A 16,518-nucleotide genomic window follows, 5' to 3' on the forward strand; every position below is an offset into this window, starting at 1 on the left:
CGCACTTTCTAATTGCATATTGTTACTAGAATAGACATCGAAAGTGTCATAATTGTCATACCTGTCGGAAATGTCCATCGTCATCCCGAGTTCAAAGAAACTTAATAAAAGGGGGTGTTAAACATGACATAGCTGATTGTATGATATGCATTTTGTATATATGTAACTGATGTACGTAATTCGCTCTCTTGCGTCCCTCGAGGTCTAGGAAACTCACGTCGCGGGGCGTGAGACCACAGTTGGCCAATTGGGACTATTTTTGCTTGCAATAAACCCTAGCATTGGGAATTTGAACCTCGTGTCTGGCGCATCCTTTCGTGTATGGTTATTGCCTTGTTTCCATATCAAGAGGGACCCCTAGGGGCCCCTTTCACCATGGGCTCTTTAAATCTGTCAAAGTCCGGGGGCAGATGGGCCAGTAGTTTGTTCGAGACAGCTTTCTCGTTTGTTTTTATCCAATCAAGCCATTCCATTTTCGATTTTATTCGTAGAGGGTTTTGAATTAGTTCTTCTTTGGAACATGATATCTCTTGAAGTATGAGCCTTTGTGTGTTGGCCCAGTTGTTTAGGAATTTGTTGCTACCTTTAGTGATTTCCACGGCAATCATTTGGTATATTTCAAGACTCTCTGGGTTTTGAATTTTTCTGTAGAGTTGGATGGTACTCTGAGCCACCACTGCCTCTAAGGAAAGTAGGCCAAGTTCACGTATTATTGCCGCAACAGCTGTGGATTTAGGTAGGCCGAATACTGCTCTCCAGATATAGCATTCCAGTTTAGTCCAAATGGTGGGTGGAATTGCTGGTGTTGCATCCATGCCGTACATTAGTGATGGAATTACTTTTGACTTGTAGAACTGGATTGCCGGGAGTAAGCTATATTTGCCAAATTTTCTGTCCACTGCACGTAGTTGGGAAGTTAATTTTTTTGTCTTTGTCCATAGGGTTTGTTGCATGCTCGATCCTTTCTTGGAGCTATCAATTTCCACTCCCAGGTATTTAAATGTGGGGACAATTTCAATTTTTGAGTTGTCTAGATACCACTGTAGGGTCTCTTTCCTTTTGTTCCCGTTTTTGGATCAATATTTTTGTTTTGGATTTGTTAATCTCCAAGTTGTTTTCCTTAGTGTATTTCACCAGGTTGTCCAGTTGGCGCTGAGGTCCCACACGTGTATGATCCAAGAGGAGTCTGGTGACACTTGTGTTTCCGGCTTTAGGTGGAAATGATCTGACCGATTCTTGAGATGCCTTGAAATCACAGAGGAAAGATATAAAGAGAGCGGAGGCCAATGAGCACCCCCGTTTTACTCCGCGGTCAGATTGAATTTGGGCGGGAGAGTAGCCCTTGATGGTTCAATCGAACGGAAACACTGGTGTTCGAGTGGAGGGCGATGATGGGGTCGAGAATTTCTTTGGGACAGTTCCACGCCTTCAGTTTGTTCCAGAGTTTTGGCCTATCGACTCAGTTCAAGGCCTGTGATAAATCCACAAAAGCGAGGAAAATACACGGCGCTCCTAGGAGAACTTTTTCTTTTCGGATGTTCAAGATCATTATATTGGCACCTGTGCTTGCGTTGTTTTGGAATCCCGTTTGAAGCAGGTCTGCCGCCGGTGAAGATCGTGCCCAATTCTGAAAGTGAGTCAAGAGGATTGTCGCAAAGACTTTGCCGATGACATCCAGCAATGCTATGGGCAGGTAGTTGGAGGGATCTTCCCTAATGCCTTTTTTGAAGATTGGGACGATGATAGCTTTGGTCCATGAGCTGGGGAGTATCTTCCGTTCTTTGCAATCTTTAAATAACATACTCAGGACCGCAGACCAGGCGTCAGGATGTTGCTTTAGATCAGAATTTGCAAGGCCGTCCGGTCCGGATGCTCTCGACGTTTTCAATTTTAAGATTACTTTTTCTATTTCCTCTTACGGGTCGACCCAGCACCCGTCTGTAGATTGGTTTGTTCTTTCTTTGATCGAGGTAGGATCCTCAAAAGGTTGTGAGAAATGAGTAATCCAACTGTCTTCCGAGACAGAATTTGTCATTTGTATGTTAGGATGGTGGTTTGTTTTGTTCCCTTGTGCCCAGAATTCACAAGTTTTTTTGTTAGTTAGGACCTGGAGCATATTTTCTGCGTCTGATTGATAGAGGGCGGCTCTCTAGTTTTGTAGCCATTGCTTGTAAAGTCTCAACTCAGTACGATAGGATTCCCATAGCGTGGTTGTATTCAAGGTCACTGTTTTTTTTCTTTGATTGCTTTAGGTGGCCTCGTCTGATTACCAAAGTCCGGTTGTACGTGTGATTGTGGCTCGGTGAAAAGTTGGCAGGGTTTTTTCTGGGTTTTTTGTATGTGAGGAGGAGTGGAATGTAGCTTTCCCTGAAGGTTGAGTCGTCTGCTTCGATGTCAGAAGTTAAGATTTTGTATTTGTCTGCCAGAGATTCAATGTCCTTGATGGTCAAACGTAAGCGAGTTAACTGAGAGGTTACTTCAATCACAGTTTTATAAAATTGCTGATCACGAGCTCTGGTGTTGCAGATTAGATTAAGAAGGTTGTGGTTGCTTGCTTTAGTTCCGATTACTGCAAACAAGTTTATAGTTGTGTAGACTTTTTCAGACACGAAGATGTAGTCAAGAGTGGCGTGAGACTGGTCGCGCTCCCATGTAGTTAACATGTTTTTACAGCTACATGCGTTCGCTGCGTTTGAGATTTTTTTACTTCATTAGCGTTGTCCAGGCTTTTCCTCTTTCCTCCGTCGGAGAACGAGCAAACAAGTTGGTCTTAGATGGATTAAGGCTCGTACAATTTTCATTAAGATCTCTGCAAATTAGGAAGTTCGAGGTCTGATATTTAATCATAATCTCGTCTATGATGTTGGCTGCAGTGTCGCAGAACTTTTCTGAGGATACTTTTTGAGGGTTCCAGTAAACGTTAATTATTGCAGTGGCTTCCTGGGGAAGAAGACAGTCAGCAGTAAATTCATTGTTTCTTGTCGTGAGGACTGCCAGGAAGCCGTAGGTAGCTGCTATTATCTTGGTGATAGTTATGTTTAGTCCAGTACGTATTGCTATCAATAAACCAAAGGAAGGTCTTACTAGTGGGCCTTTAATGGCAGGGGAGATCTCTAAGGTGTATCCATCCAGAGCTGGTTTATCTATCAGCCATGTTTCTTGTAGGCAGAGAATATCGTGTTCCCCTAAGTTGTAACTATCAGTCTTGGTTAGGTGCATGTGGCCTCTGGTGTTCCATGACGCTATGGACAAAGTTGGTTTGCGCAGATCTTCATGGGTAAGTTGAGGTGACCGTAATGAGTGGTAGACACCTGGTGTTTGTTGCTATCTTTTAAGGCCTGGTGTCAAGGCATCTCGTATCCATGACCAACTGCCCTTTTTTGGCATGATTTCTGTGCAGGTAGCAGTTGGGTCAGCCATTTGTTTTTTCCTTTCACAACGATCTGGCATTGTGGATCTGCGTTCGTGCTGATGAGTTCTTGAGGAGTTTGAGGTCGTGCGCGATCTTCCATACTCTCTATGGTTCCTAAACTCTCTTCTTGTTTCAGATCCGTCGTTGTATGTTGGATCGTATTTCGGTTGTTCCAGTCTGTTTGCTCGATTCCAGGTTGAGCCGATGAGTTTAGAATCTAATTTTTTTGCAATGGAGAGGAGTTCTTCTCCGTCTTACCGATCTGTATAATTCCTCTGTTTGTGATTTATATCTGAAGTTTTTGACAGACGATTTCTTGTAATTTTCTGTCTGTTTTTTAGTGAAGTTTGCCATCTGAATCTCAGTCAAGATGAAGCCCACTTGGGCTAATTTCGCGTATGCATCTTGAGGATTTCGCGAAGGGCCGAGTTTTTGATGTGGAGGTAGGCCTTTGCTTGCTTGTTTCTATGATAAGGCTCTATCAGAATGAAGTCGTCTGATTTTAAGGCTCGAAGCGTATCGACTTGTTTAAGTATCTTAAGGACGGTTCTTCTGTTCAGGATCATGTAGTGATCGTCAGTTGGTTTTTGTTCGATTTTAAACAGACAGACGTCATTTAATGATGGGCCTTTTGCTCTGGGAACTTCTTCATATTGGTGTGCTAATGCAGATTTTTGTTCTTTGGTATTAATGTGCTCAGATAATGAGTTCAATTGAGTGGTCTTTAATTTTTGGTTGAGTTGTTCAGTACTCATGTCCTTTGATGTAGGAGAGCTGTTCGGCTCTAAGTGAGAGTTTGAAGATGAAGATTTAGTGTTAGTCTTTTTGGGACTAGTAGTTGGGTTTGGCAAATCGGGTTTGGCGCCATCTATATTGTCCACTTGCGTTTCGAAAATTTCTATCGAGTCCCAATGTTGCGTTAGGTCGATCAAAGAGCTTCGAATCATGGAGTCTTCGGGGAATTGGTGGAATCGGACTTAGTGATGGCAAATTTGTCAGTATCTTGTGCGTCTACTGCAGTCTATGTTTTTTTTTTTTAGTTTTCTCACTTGAGGTAAACGAAGGGCAAAAGAGTTTGCTTCTCCCGTGTTGGAAGAGACTTGTTGAGGACAGGTAGATAGTTTCAACAGAGGTTGTTTTTTCGTAATGAGGGTAGCTTTCTGGGAAGAATCGCTGGATGGTGCTGATGTAGGCGCTACAGTTGGTGAAGGAGGATTTTTGTCTTTGGCCCTTACAAACAAGGGGGCCGATTTCTTGGGTTGGGGTTGAAGCAGTGTCTGAGTTTCCTTGTTGACTGAAGTGGGTTTTTTGTGGTTTGTCGATTGCAGGAGTTTTAATTTCTCTTCCAATGTGGATAGCTTCAGGTCCCAGGTGTCTCTATGCTTCTTGTTGCTTTGATCCAGAGCGGTGATAAATCCTTCCACAGAGATGAGCTTAGTATGCATCATAGCTGTCACTGTGATGCTGTCTTTTAGCGAATCGTTGATGTTTTCGTATAATTTCTCAAACGGGGCTAGGGCTATTGTTATAGCCGACATGATTGTTGTGAGATCGATTTTTTTTGTCGGTGAGTCTTTATAGTTTGAGGTGGGTATTTCACTTAGCCTCCTGTTCCTTGGAGGGGAACGTAGTCTAGGTGTCGATGGTGACACTGAATCTGTTGTCACAGAGCTGTCCTCTGTTTGAGTTGGTCTGTCCGACTTTTTTGGTTTCGAGGATGTGTAATCAGGTATAGGTTGGTTTATCGATTGGCTTCCGGAGGGGGGGGTGCTGTCTGGGAACTTGGAAAGGTAATGGTTTAGTTCTACTGAGTGAATTTTCTTTTAGTAGAGTTCATTGTTCAGGACTGGTAGCGGCACATTTTTGCTTGCTTCGTGGCGAGGTATAGGGTTCCCTAAATTGTTCAATTGTGCTGGTGCTCCCGGCGAATTGAGGATTGCTTTAGCTGACCCAATTGGCACTGTTTTAACTTGGGGGTGGGCGGATATGGTGGCATTTGTACTGGTAGCAGTGATCTCGTTTTGTTTTCTGTTATTGCTGTGTCACATTGGCTAGCATTATTTATGTCTCGTTCAATTGTTTCATGGCTTGGCAGTGTGGATGGTTTTTTTTTTACATTGGCCATCGTTTTTCTTGTTTTGGTCGCTGGGGAAAGATCTTGGATTGCCTCCAAGATTTCGGCGTCCCAAAGTTCGTGGTCCTCATCCAGCTTCCGTTTACACTGCTTCTTAAAAAAGTCTTTGAGTTCTGAGGATAAAAGTGGGCGAGGTAGGGTTTTCTTCCCAGGGTTTTTTATCCTATATTTTCTTTTTGTGTTCGGTATTTTTTTTAGGTTGGATGTTTTCTTTATTTGCTTTTTCCAATCGCTGGATGTTCCGTCTCTTCAGATTCAGATACCTCGAGATGAATGATTTGTTGCCGTGAATTAGGAGAATCAGCATCGCTTTTAGCGGACAAGTGGGGCTCTTTTGTAGTTGAGGAAACCACAATATGTGTAGCCACGTTGGTTAACGGTCTCTGATCATGCTTTGGTAGAATTTTCACGGGGATACAGCTAGCGGTTGTTTTTGTATGCAGTAGTGTTGGTATTAAAGCAATATCTCTTTGTTGCTGTGATTTCGTTGTAGGGTTTGTTTTTTCCATTGTTGAATGGATTTGTACTTGAATCACTGTGTGTGTTAGAGCCAGGACCGTTGTGAATGCAGAGCCCCCTTGCAGGTTCCTCTGCAAGGCAGCCATCTGATTTTGCAAGTCTGTGCAAACAGGCATGCCTGCGCCGTGAGGGGAGGGATCTTCGTTCCAAGGCGAGATCTGACTGGGCTGCACAGCCGGCCGCTCCTATTGCTGTCTTCGATCCTCAACCCGATCCCAGTCTTCTCAGACCAAAAGACCAGGTGCTCGAGCACCGGGACGAGTGCCAGGGGTAAAAGGGAGAGACTGGACTGAATCCTTGGTGGAGTTCTCCGTGACTGGAACTGGAGAAAAAAAAGGGTGACCGTTGATTTCCATCAAACAGATTTTCGAAGTCAAGCTGTGGTGAAGGTGTTTTGGCCGCTTCGGTGAAAGCTGTAGTCGAAATTAAGGTATTAGACCTTGTCTCCCTAATTTTTTTTAATTGCGATTTCAGTGTTTTCTGTACAGGGGGGTCTGTGGGCTTGTAGTTGCTCCTTAGCAGTCGAGCCTCCATAGAGGGCTCAGATGGTGATTTGAGGAGTCCAGGCACGGCGGTTATATTTGCTGAGGGCTCCATCCCCAGGGGGCCGTCCGGGGCCTGCCGCGGACTGCCGAAGACTGTCTCAACCTCGGCTCAAGCTCCACTCACCGCTCTGTGGTGGTTGCTGAGAATAAGTGAATCCTCCCACAGTAGACAGAGTAGAGAGACTCCCGAAGACTGTCTCAACCTCGGCTAAAGCACACACTTGAATGGAGGGCATTTCCTTCCCTCCAGCCACTCCTCAATACTGTGTGGGGGCTTGGACCCCCCTGCGCACAATCAAGACCAGGATTGGCGCAGTGGCTGAGTGTATACATAAGGCACGTGACCTGTGAGTGGGTCACACGGGTGGAGGACACCTAAAGTTGCAGACAGCATCACAAGTAGTGGATTGCTGGATGCCGTGTGCAGCCTGCGCACAGGGTGGATGCAAAATGCAGAGGCAGCGATAAGGAGATAAGGAGTTGGAGGGGATGTGGGGGCCCTGATTAGACATACAAAGCGCCCATACAGAGAGTGGGCCTCCTCCCCTGCCACTCTCTGGGATGGTGTGGAGACCCCTGGCCCTCCCCTGCACCTAGATAATCATAGGCTCAGCTGTGCGACTGGACTCACATACAAAGAGTAGGGGCTTGGGACAAGGAAGCTGAAACAGATAACCTGGTGCAGACAGCAGGGGCACCACTGCAGAAGGGGTGGAGAGAGCCAGGCCGCTAAGTCGTGGACCTTGGGCAATCTGTGGCCACTAGTATTAAGAAAGGGTGCCTTCCATTGGAGGGCACGCTGATGGGAACGCCACAGGTTAGCGCATGGCCAAATAGTAGATAAAGTGCGGACTCAGATGACATAGCAGTAAAGAAGCGCACAATCGGCGTCGTAGGGATCCAGGAGCGCTGGGGCAGAGCTCGGGGCAGGCAGACGCCATTAGAGGGGAGTGCAATGACACACGAACGTGTAGGAAGTCAGAGCCTAGGTGCAGCTGCTTCAGTATCCACCACCGAGAGAGGAGTAAGCGGCTCTGCAGCAAGAGACGTGGGGATAGCGGCACATTGGAAGGAGACGTCCCCTCGCCTCCAGCGAACAACAGGATGTAAGGTACGCTCGCCAGGGAAGCTGAAAGGACCCACTGGGACAGGGGAGGAGTACAGTGACAGCCCCAGATGTTAGAGGCGAGCAAGACAGACCGCCGGAGATAGGGACATCAATAGCAGGACAGCCATGGATTTGAGCGGTGGCAGAGAGAAGTGGGGGAATAAACCGAACCTGCAGTAAAGCGCATGATACGGCAGGACATACACAGGCACCGCTGAGCTGCAGGAGGGGGGCAGCACCCTGCACATAACCAGAGTATAACAGAGAGAGGCGGCAGAACCACAGAAGACGAGAATACAGAGCCAATAAAGTTAAGACAGAGAGGCAGGAACCGAGAGGAGCAAGGAAGTGAACCCACAGGGTACAACCGCGGAGACGCAGCAGCGCTCATCTCATTGGCTTTGAAGGTCAGGCTCCCATACCAATCCCCGCGAGGTAGGGGAGCTCTCTGCCCACGGAGGTCTCCACAAGCCTAAAGATACAGGGCGCTACCAAGGACGGAAGGTAGGGTGGAGACGCCGTCAAAGTAAGCCTAAACCCCCGGCGTAGTGGAGCTAAAGGGAGATCCAGAGGAAAAACAAAGGGGCCAAGGCCATAGTCAGTGTCTCACTAGACCTGAGTCAGCCACAACGACACCAAGAGCTGATAACAAAACAACAGCATCTATGTCCAAGTCTAGGGGGAAGCAACAGTAGGCCACCCAACAGTCGCTTCCTGCGAGGCAAGAGAATAGCCTGCCACACCTGTGAGGTGCGAACGCTCCGGTACAAGTGAGGAAAATGAGTCAGGAAGATAGAACCATGAAAGAAGACTCAGAAGCGGCAATCAAAGAGATGGCGACAAAGGAGGATATGAAAGAGTGGTTTGGGGAACTCAAGCGCAGTTCATGGCCACAGTGCAGACTCAATTTGAGACAGTGAAAGGTAAGATAAAGACAGTGGTCCAAGAACTTAGGACGGAAGTGACTAGCCTTGTTGAGAGGACAGACACCCTGGAGAAGGTGGTGCAGAACCTAGAGGAGGAGACGCAACAACGTGCAGAGGCCCAGGAACATTTGATACGCCTGACCAGCAACCTCGAGATACAATGCAAGGATCTAGAAAACTGCTCCAGGTGGTCCAATATAAGGATAAAATACATGCCAGAATCGGTGGCAGAGAAAGATCTGAAAGAGGCAGTACAACAGGTCTTCAAGGACATTCTTGATTTGAAAGAAGAAGAGGAGGTGTGGATAGATAGAGTCCAGCGAGTGAGCCCAAAGCGGTCTGGAGAAACAGGAGCCCGGCCACGGGATGTGCTGGTGGCGCTGGCCTACTACGCTCAAAAGGAACACATTTTGAGAAGAGAGAGAGATGGACCACATCCAAATGAATGGTGAGGACATCCAATTGTATCAAGATCTGGCTCAATCCACATTGCAGAAACGCAGGGAGATGGGCCGTGTAGTGAGAGAACTGACAGCAAAACAAATAAGATATGAATGGACCTTCCCATTCGGACGGCTATTCACATGGGAAGGAAAACAGAGGAGGATAACCACCTGTGAAGATGGGTTGCAAATAATGGAAATGCAGGACCGAGAAGAAGACCTCCATGACAGAAATAGAGGAAGGCCGGTCTCAAGAAAAGCGGAATGGGAAAGGAAGAGGTTGGAGAAAAGGATAAAGGGGCCCTCAACTAAGAAATAAACTAATCCCAGACACTAGGATCCTGCCAAAAGAGAGACCCCAACCTGGAAGCTCCTCATCCCCAAAACAAAGTAGGGCACGAGAGAACGCGACTCTTCCACACAAAACCAGGTGCTGGGCGGGATGCCCGAGGCGCTAATTGGCATATAGAGGGATTTTAGGACACCCCACGAGTTATCCCTGAGATGGTGGGGGCCCAGTGCATAAGGCCATACGCCTGAGCGACCATAGGAACCAGAGCCCTCCTCAGGGCAGTTATGGGGGGGGGGGGATTAGTTCACCCATACTCCTCAAGGAATCAGGATGTCCGGATAGGATTACAAGCACCACAGACAGGATGGTGATGAGAATATTGACATACAATATCCGAGGGTTGAATTCCCCAGTCAAGAGGAAGAAGGTGGAACACTTCCTGCGATTGTGAAATTTCGATATAATAATGTTCCAGGAAACCCATATGAAGGGGCAGGGCAAGACAAAGGTTACACTGAAAGGTTACAACCGAATAATACAGGCAAACCCACAAGAAAAGAGAGCGAGGGTGCTGATTGCCTTTAAAGATACAGTAAGCGCGCAGATACTGCGTACAGAAGCAGACAAATACGGAAGGTATATTTTCACTATGGCGAAAATAGGGGGTGCCCTCATGATGCTGGCGGCTATATACGCCCCTAAAACGGGTCAAGAGGGCTTCCTAAAGGACACTCTGGACAAACTAGAACGCTTTGCAGAAGGGGAGATGATGGTGGTGGGGGATTTGAATATCGCCTGGGACCCCTACATAGACAGATCCGGACCACGACAGCAGGGCCAAGGATCCCCTTCAAAAGCGTTAAGACAGAAAATGAGTAATCTAGCACTGGAGGATGTCTGGCGACATCTATATCCCAGACAAAAAGGCTACACACACTTTTCACACGTACACAGGACCATGTCAAGAATAGAATCTCTGGGCCTCGACCGGCCTCTTGGGGAAGATACGACAGGCAGAGACAGGTTCCATCACGCTCTCCGACCATGCCCCTCTGTGGGCAAATCTAGAGATAGCTGAAAGTCGCTCAGGGCTATGGAAGTGGAGACTCCCAGAGGAAATTATACGGGATCCAGTCTTGGGGAACTCCCTTAAGGAACACATATTAGAATGTCTAGCACACAATAACCTTTCCAGAGATATCGAAAGAGACCCAGTGGGAGGCCTTTATGGCAGTAACTAGGGGGCACTTAATAGCACTAAAGTCACAGAGGGAGAGACAAGCTAGACAATGGAAAACGGAGTTAGAGGCGAACATAACCATGATCCATGCGGAAATGTTGCAAAAACCGACATCTAAGTTACAAAAAACTTTGAGACATGTCCAGGGACAGCTGGAATCCCTTCGCACCAAGAGGGCGGAGAGAGATCTGCTAAAACTGAAACATTGGTATTATATGAAGGCTAATAAAGCAGACAAACTCCTGGCCAGGCAACTCAAAGGGCAAAAGCAGAATCAGACAGTAAAGGCGCTTATAGATGGAGAGGGGCACACAAAAACACAAACGTCGGACATCGGGGGAAATATTCAAACATTTCTATCAGAACTTATACTCCTCATATAGACCAGATGAAGCGCAGCAAAAAGCGTACCTAGAAGGGGTCTCCCTTCCGACAATCTCGATAGAGGAAAAACAACAATTGGACAGGGAAACGATAGAGGAAGAGGTGACCAGGGCAATAAAGGACCTCCCTAGGAATAAAGCTCTGGACCCGGATGGCTACTCGGCACTATTTTATAAGGCTTACAAAGACATATTGGCCCCAGTTCTGACTGACCTATTTAATATGTTTAAAGAAAAGGGTAACATTGCACAATCGATGAACGAGGCAAAAGTAGTGGTCTTCCATAAGCAGGGGAAGGACCCTCAACTCCCTAGCTCATACCGCCCGATAGCACTAATTAATATAGATGCAAAGTTGTATACTAAAATCCTGGCAAATAGGCTGGCGCAGATTCTCCCGAAAGTGATCCACCAAAATCAGTACGGTATAGACAAACACACAATAATATCAGGAGAGTGCTTCACCTAGTGGAGAAAATAGGAATAACAAAATCCCCAGCCGTAGTGCTTGCTCTCGACGCGGAGAAAGCATTCAACCGCGTCGAGTGGACACTTCTCTTTCGAATTCTGCAGAAAATGGGGGTGGGGAAACCATTCATAGACATGATCCAAGCAAACTATAATTCCCCAACAATACGTGTAGCAGTGAATGGGGGGCTGTCCAACAAAGTACAGATTGAAAGAGGGACAAAACAAGGGTGCCCATTATCCCCCCTTTTGTATGCGGTATTCCTGGAGCCACTAATGGCACGAATAAGGGACAACCCAGAAATGAGGGGTATAGAAATGGCGGTGCTTTCACACAAAATTGTCGCATATGCGGACAACATGCTGGCAGTTCAGGGGGACCCAGGCAGGTCACTCCTAAACCTGATGCAGGAATTTGAGGTATTCGGATCCGTATCAGGACTAAAAATTAATAGACAAAAATCAGAAATTCTGACATTGGCGGGGGACATAGCACATATTCAATCAGTAGCATCCACCCTACACCTAAAAGCTGGCAAAGGAGGGGTCAGATACTTGGGGATCACATTAACAGGGAAAATAGAGGATTTGTATGCTGGTAATAATCTGCAAATGCTAGATAGAATAAAACAGGATCTAGCGAGATGGACCCACTATCGATCTCATCGTGGGGTAGGATAACGGCTGTCAAGATGACAATTTTACCGAGACTATTATACTTATTTCAAGCTATTCTGATTAGACTTCCGCCTTCCTTCTTCACATCTCTGACAAAAATGGTCTCAGAATATATATGGCAGAAAAAGGATGCATCGTAACACTTGCTGGAGGGAGGGGGGACTGGCGACACATTTGGTGGGATTGCCCGGCCCTACAGCAATTCTGGACTGAGGTCAAGGCACAAATGCAGGTGATGTTCCCAGGCATGGGTAACCAAGGGGAGGAAGTTTGGCTATGCGGTTTGTGGGACCCCAATGAGAAAAACTTTACTATAAACACAGAAAAGGAACTTCATGGGCCTGTTGATAGGGGTGTGGCTGGAAATAGCCCAAAGGTGGAAGCAAAAGCAACCCCCCAGCGACAGACTGGATACAAAGAGTTTGGACGCATTTAGCAATGGAACGCTTAACGTATGTTACATTACAAAAACACGTCCTCTATGACGTGTGCTATAGGGGATACATTCAGTAGTATTCATTGGACAATGGGGACTGGGCAATATGTAGCACATATGGATGGTGTTCCTTGATTGGCTGGTTCCAAGTTGTGACTTTGTGGATCACGCGGGTCGGCTAGGATCATCTGGGAGGAGTGCGGGGTCAGGCGATGTCCATGTTGGGTGATGTAGACTATCTGGCATTTGCCCTTTTGGCCACACATATCGAACATTATTTATAAATATCGACATGTAATACATATCAGTGAACTTTTAACCTGGGCAATAAAAAGTAAGTGTACATGGGTTCAGGTGCCTATTCTAGCACAATATTTCAATGACACATTCATCAGATATCCCCTTGGATCTATTGAGAGGATGGTTTATTGTTTGTTAGTACGAAGAGAATATATAGCCACACATGGGATTAGTGCTAGGGGGGTGAACTGGGGTGGCATACAGATGAGAGGCATGCAACTGTTGCATCAAAAGGCTGTGGGGTGAGGGGGCTTGTGGTCTATATTTCTTTAATGGGGGTCTGGTGGTGCAGAGGCAGCAGTGTGGAGACACATGGTTTTTTCCAGGACCAGGCTCCGGTCTGGTCAATCACAGCGCTATAAAAAGGAAGGCGAGAGATACAGCGTTTAGTTAGATACTTCTCACGCCCAAGCTTCCGTGAGAACAGGACAGCTGCGGAGAAGGCACAGGGGAGGAGGTGGGGGGTTGACTTCCTGACTGTGCGCGGACATTTAAGGGGAGAGATGCAGGCTGGTTTTCAGTGTTTACATGTGGCCTAATAGAAAATGAAGTCAGTGACTAAACAAAATGGAGTCTCGTGGCTCGTATGCCATGCACGGTTATGTGTCATTCAATGGTTACCGCACACAGAGGAGTGTTGTCAACCGCGGAATGAGCCTATCGTGTGCATTCAATAGGAATGAAGGGGGGCCTGGGAGACCCTACCTCCCTTACACAGGCTTGGTAAATTTAATTATGCAAAGCACCTGGAGAGGAGTCATGCGCAAGGGGATAAGCCGGGGAGGACATTAGCATGGCTTCGTAAACGCGTGAATGTCCGGGCCGCCCATTTGCTCAATCAGGAACGTAGGGGTGGAGGAAGTGCGTATGCAGGAGGGGATAAATTAGGTGTTCTCTGAATATTACAATGCATTATACGCGGCCCCCAAAGGCGGCTTTGAGGAGGACATACAAGATGTTCTCACCCAGATAAGCCTTCCTAAACTGGATGGCCCCCAAGCAGAGTCTTTGGAGGCACCCATAACACCGGAAAAGGTGGTGGTCACTGTTAGATCCCTGCCGACAGGGAAGGCCCCTGGGACGGATGACCTCCCAGGAGAGTTTTATAAGGCATATGTGGATATACTGGTGCCACTGTTGGCCAAGGTGTACAATGAGTCGTTTGCGGACGGAATCCTGCCCTCAAGCATGAGAGAGGCCCTGATAGTGCTGCTGCTCAAACAGGACAAAGAGTACTCGGACTGCGGATCCTACAGGCCTCTGTCCTTCCAAAGCAGGATAGCAATATCCTCACAGCCATCTTGGCAAGCAGACTCGGCGAGTAATACATACACTGATCCACCCTGACCAGACAGGGTACGTGCTTGGAAGAAGCATCTCAGAGAATTTGAGACAGCTTCACCATGTGATTCACAGCACGGCATATAAATCCTCATAAGGCGCGGTCGCCTCACTGGATGCTACAAAAGCATTAGATTCAGTGCACTGGGACTGGTTATATGCCACAATGATGAAGATGGGGATTAGCCCGCTGTTTATGGGATGGGTGCGCTTGATATATATACAGAACCAATGGCCAGGGTCAAGACGGGAGTATGTACTTTGTGGCATAGCAGTTGTGCAGACCACTGTCCCCGATGTTATTTTGGCAGCAGAGCCCATGGCAGCATACCTGAGGCAGGAATATGGGGATGTGGGCATAGACACAGAGGGAATAGTACATCTAATACCTATGTATGCAGACGATATGCTGTTATATGTGAGGGATCCCAAGGTGAATCTGCCATACATGTTGGAGGTGCTGGACAATTCCAGCAAGTTCACAGGCATAAAAATAAACAAGAAGAAATCATGTTTGTTCCCGCTGGTGGCCACGGCATGGAGAGGAAGGTAATCTCCGGACCTCTCCCTTCCCTGGAGCAGGACTTCTTTTAGATACCTGGGAATTAACATACATAGGGACCCTTCCTGTGAGCATGGAATTAACACAGTGCTGGCAAAGGCCGGCCTAGTTGCGCGTATGGGGTTCTGGAGTAAACTCTTGTTGTCAATGATGGGGAGGGAGGCATTGCTGAAAATGGTGGCATTACCGCAACGCATTCACTGCTTTGGAAATGCCCATACAACATTCCGGGGCGTTTCTTTAAGGAAATGGACAAGTTGTGTAGGGGGTTCCTGTGGCAGGACTGGCGGAACAGGGTAGCCCTGAACACACCCCAGAGGCCATACGACCAGGGTGGGCTAACGGTACCGAACTTTGAGTTGTATTACCTAGTGTGTCAACTACAGCACATGGTGAAATGGATGGCTGACGAACCCACGATAGAGACGGGGCTGCTGCAGCCCACATTGCGGCGAGGACACCTGAGGAAACTCCTCTGCGCGCCTGCCAAAGAGCAGCAAGAGAGCCACTACCTGGTGAAACTGGGCATCCGAATCTGGCGCCGGGCCTGCAGGGTCATGGGGGAAATGGACCCGCCCTCTCCGCAGACACTGATAGTGGCGGTTCTGGAGGGTACGGAAGGGTATAGGACCATGATAGAATCAAGGTGGGAAATGTGTGGAGTGGCCACAGCAGGGGACCTGCGAAATGAGGATGGGTGGAAAACATTTGGGGAATTACGTCAGGATGCTGGATTACAAGTGGGACAGTTCCTGATGTATAATACGGTTCTGGGGGATGATACACAGGAGATGGCCAAATGTCACGGAAGGGGATATTGAAAATGAGGACGTTGAGATGTTGCTCACAGTGGCGGAGGGGGGACACGCTGTGTCCAGAATGTACGAGATTTTGTTAAACTGCACCTCAAGGGCTGAACTAAATTGTAAGAGTAAATGGTAGAGGGAACACGTTTGAGGAGAAATAATGGGGTGCAATAAAGCGATATCACAAGAAGGTATCCCGTAACGCCAGATTACAGTTAATACAAATGTATATAGTGCAAAGGGCATGCCTCACACCTGCGGTAATCTCCACATTTAAAGGGCCAGGGAGGCAAGAGTGCCCCAAATGCAGAGGGAAGGAGGCCGGGCTCACGTACATGTTCTGGAGATGTCCAGTTGTACGAGGGTCCTGGGAGAAGAAAGCAGATGAGGTGGTCCAAGGCGGCATTGAACTGGATGTTAAGACACCGGAAGCCTGCATGCTGGGGCGTTATAGGATGAACAGGAAAGATAAGCCACTGAATAAACTTGGCCAAGCGTAGCATAGCCATGCGGTGGAAAGATACGAGAGGACCAAGTGTGCACAGATGGTGGACAGAATTGGAAAAGTGGTCTATGCAGAGACTGGGTGTGGGAGAGGGCACTCAAGACACAAAACAAAGAAACCGGAATAGACATGCGAAGATAGATAGCGCTCACGGTAGCGCTACTTGCAAAGGTGGGAGAGAAGGCGAGAGCACAACATACGGAGGAAGTAGATGCAGTAATTATAGTTGACTAACTAACATGCGTGCTGCAGGGTGGTTATATAGTAGTAGCTTTTAGAAGGGATAGGCATATTTGTGTGGTGTTTCATTTCTTAAAATGTAGTGCATTGCATTGGAGCCTGTTGCTCTGCGTGGTTGTTATGGTTAGGATATACAAAACCAATTAAAAAAAATAATAATTCAAGTTCCAAGGAATTCCC

The sequence above is a fragment of the Ambystoma mexicanum genome, chromosome 11, assembly GCF_040938575.1.
Source record: "Ambystoma mexicanum isolate Mex_15411 chromosome 11, UKY_AmexF1_1, whole genome shotgun sequence".
Taxonomy (NCBI): Eukaryota; Metazoa; Chordata; class Amphibia; order Caudata; family Ambystomatidae; genus Ambystoma; species Ambystoma mexicanum.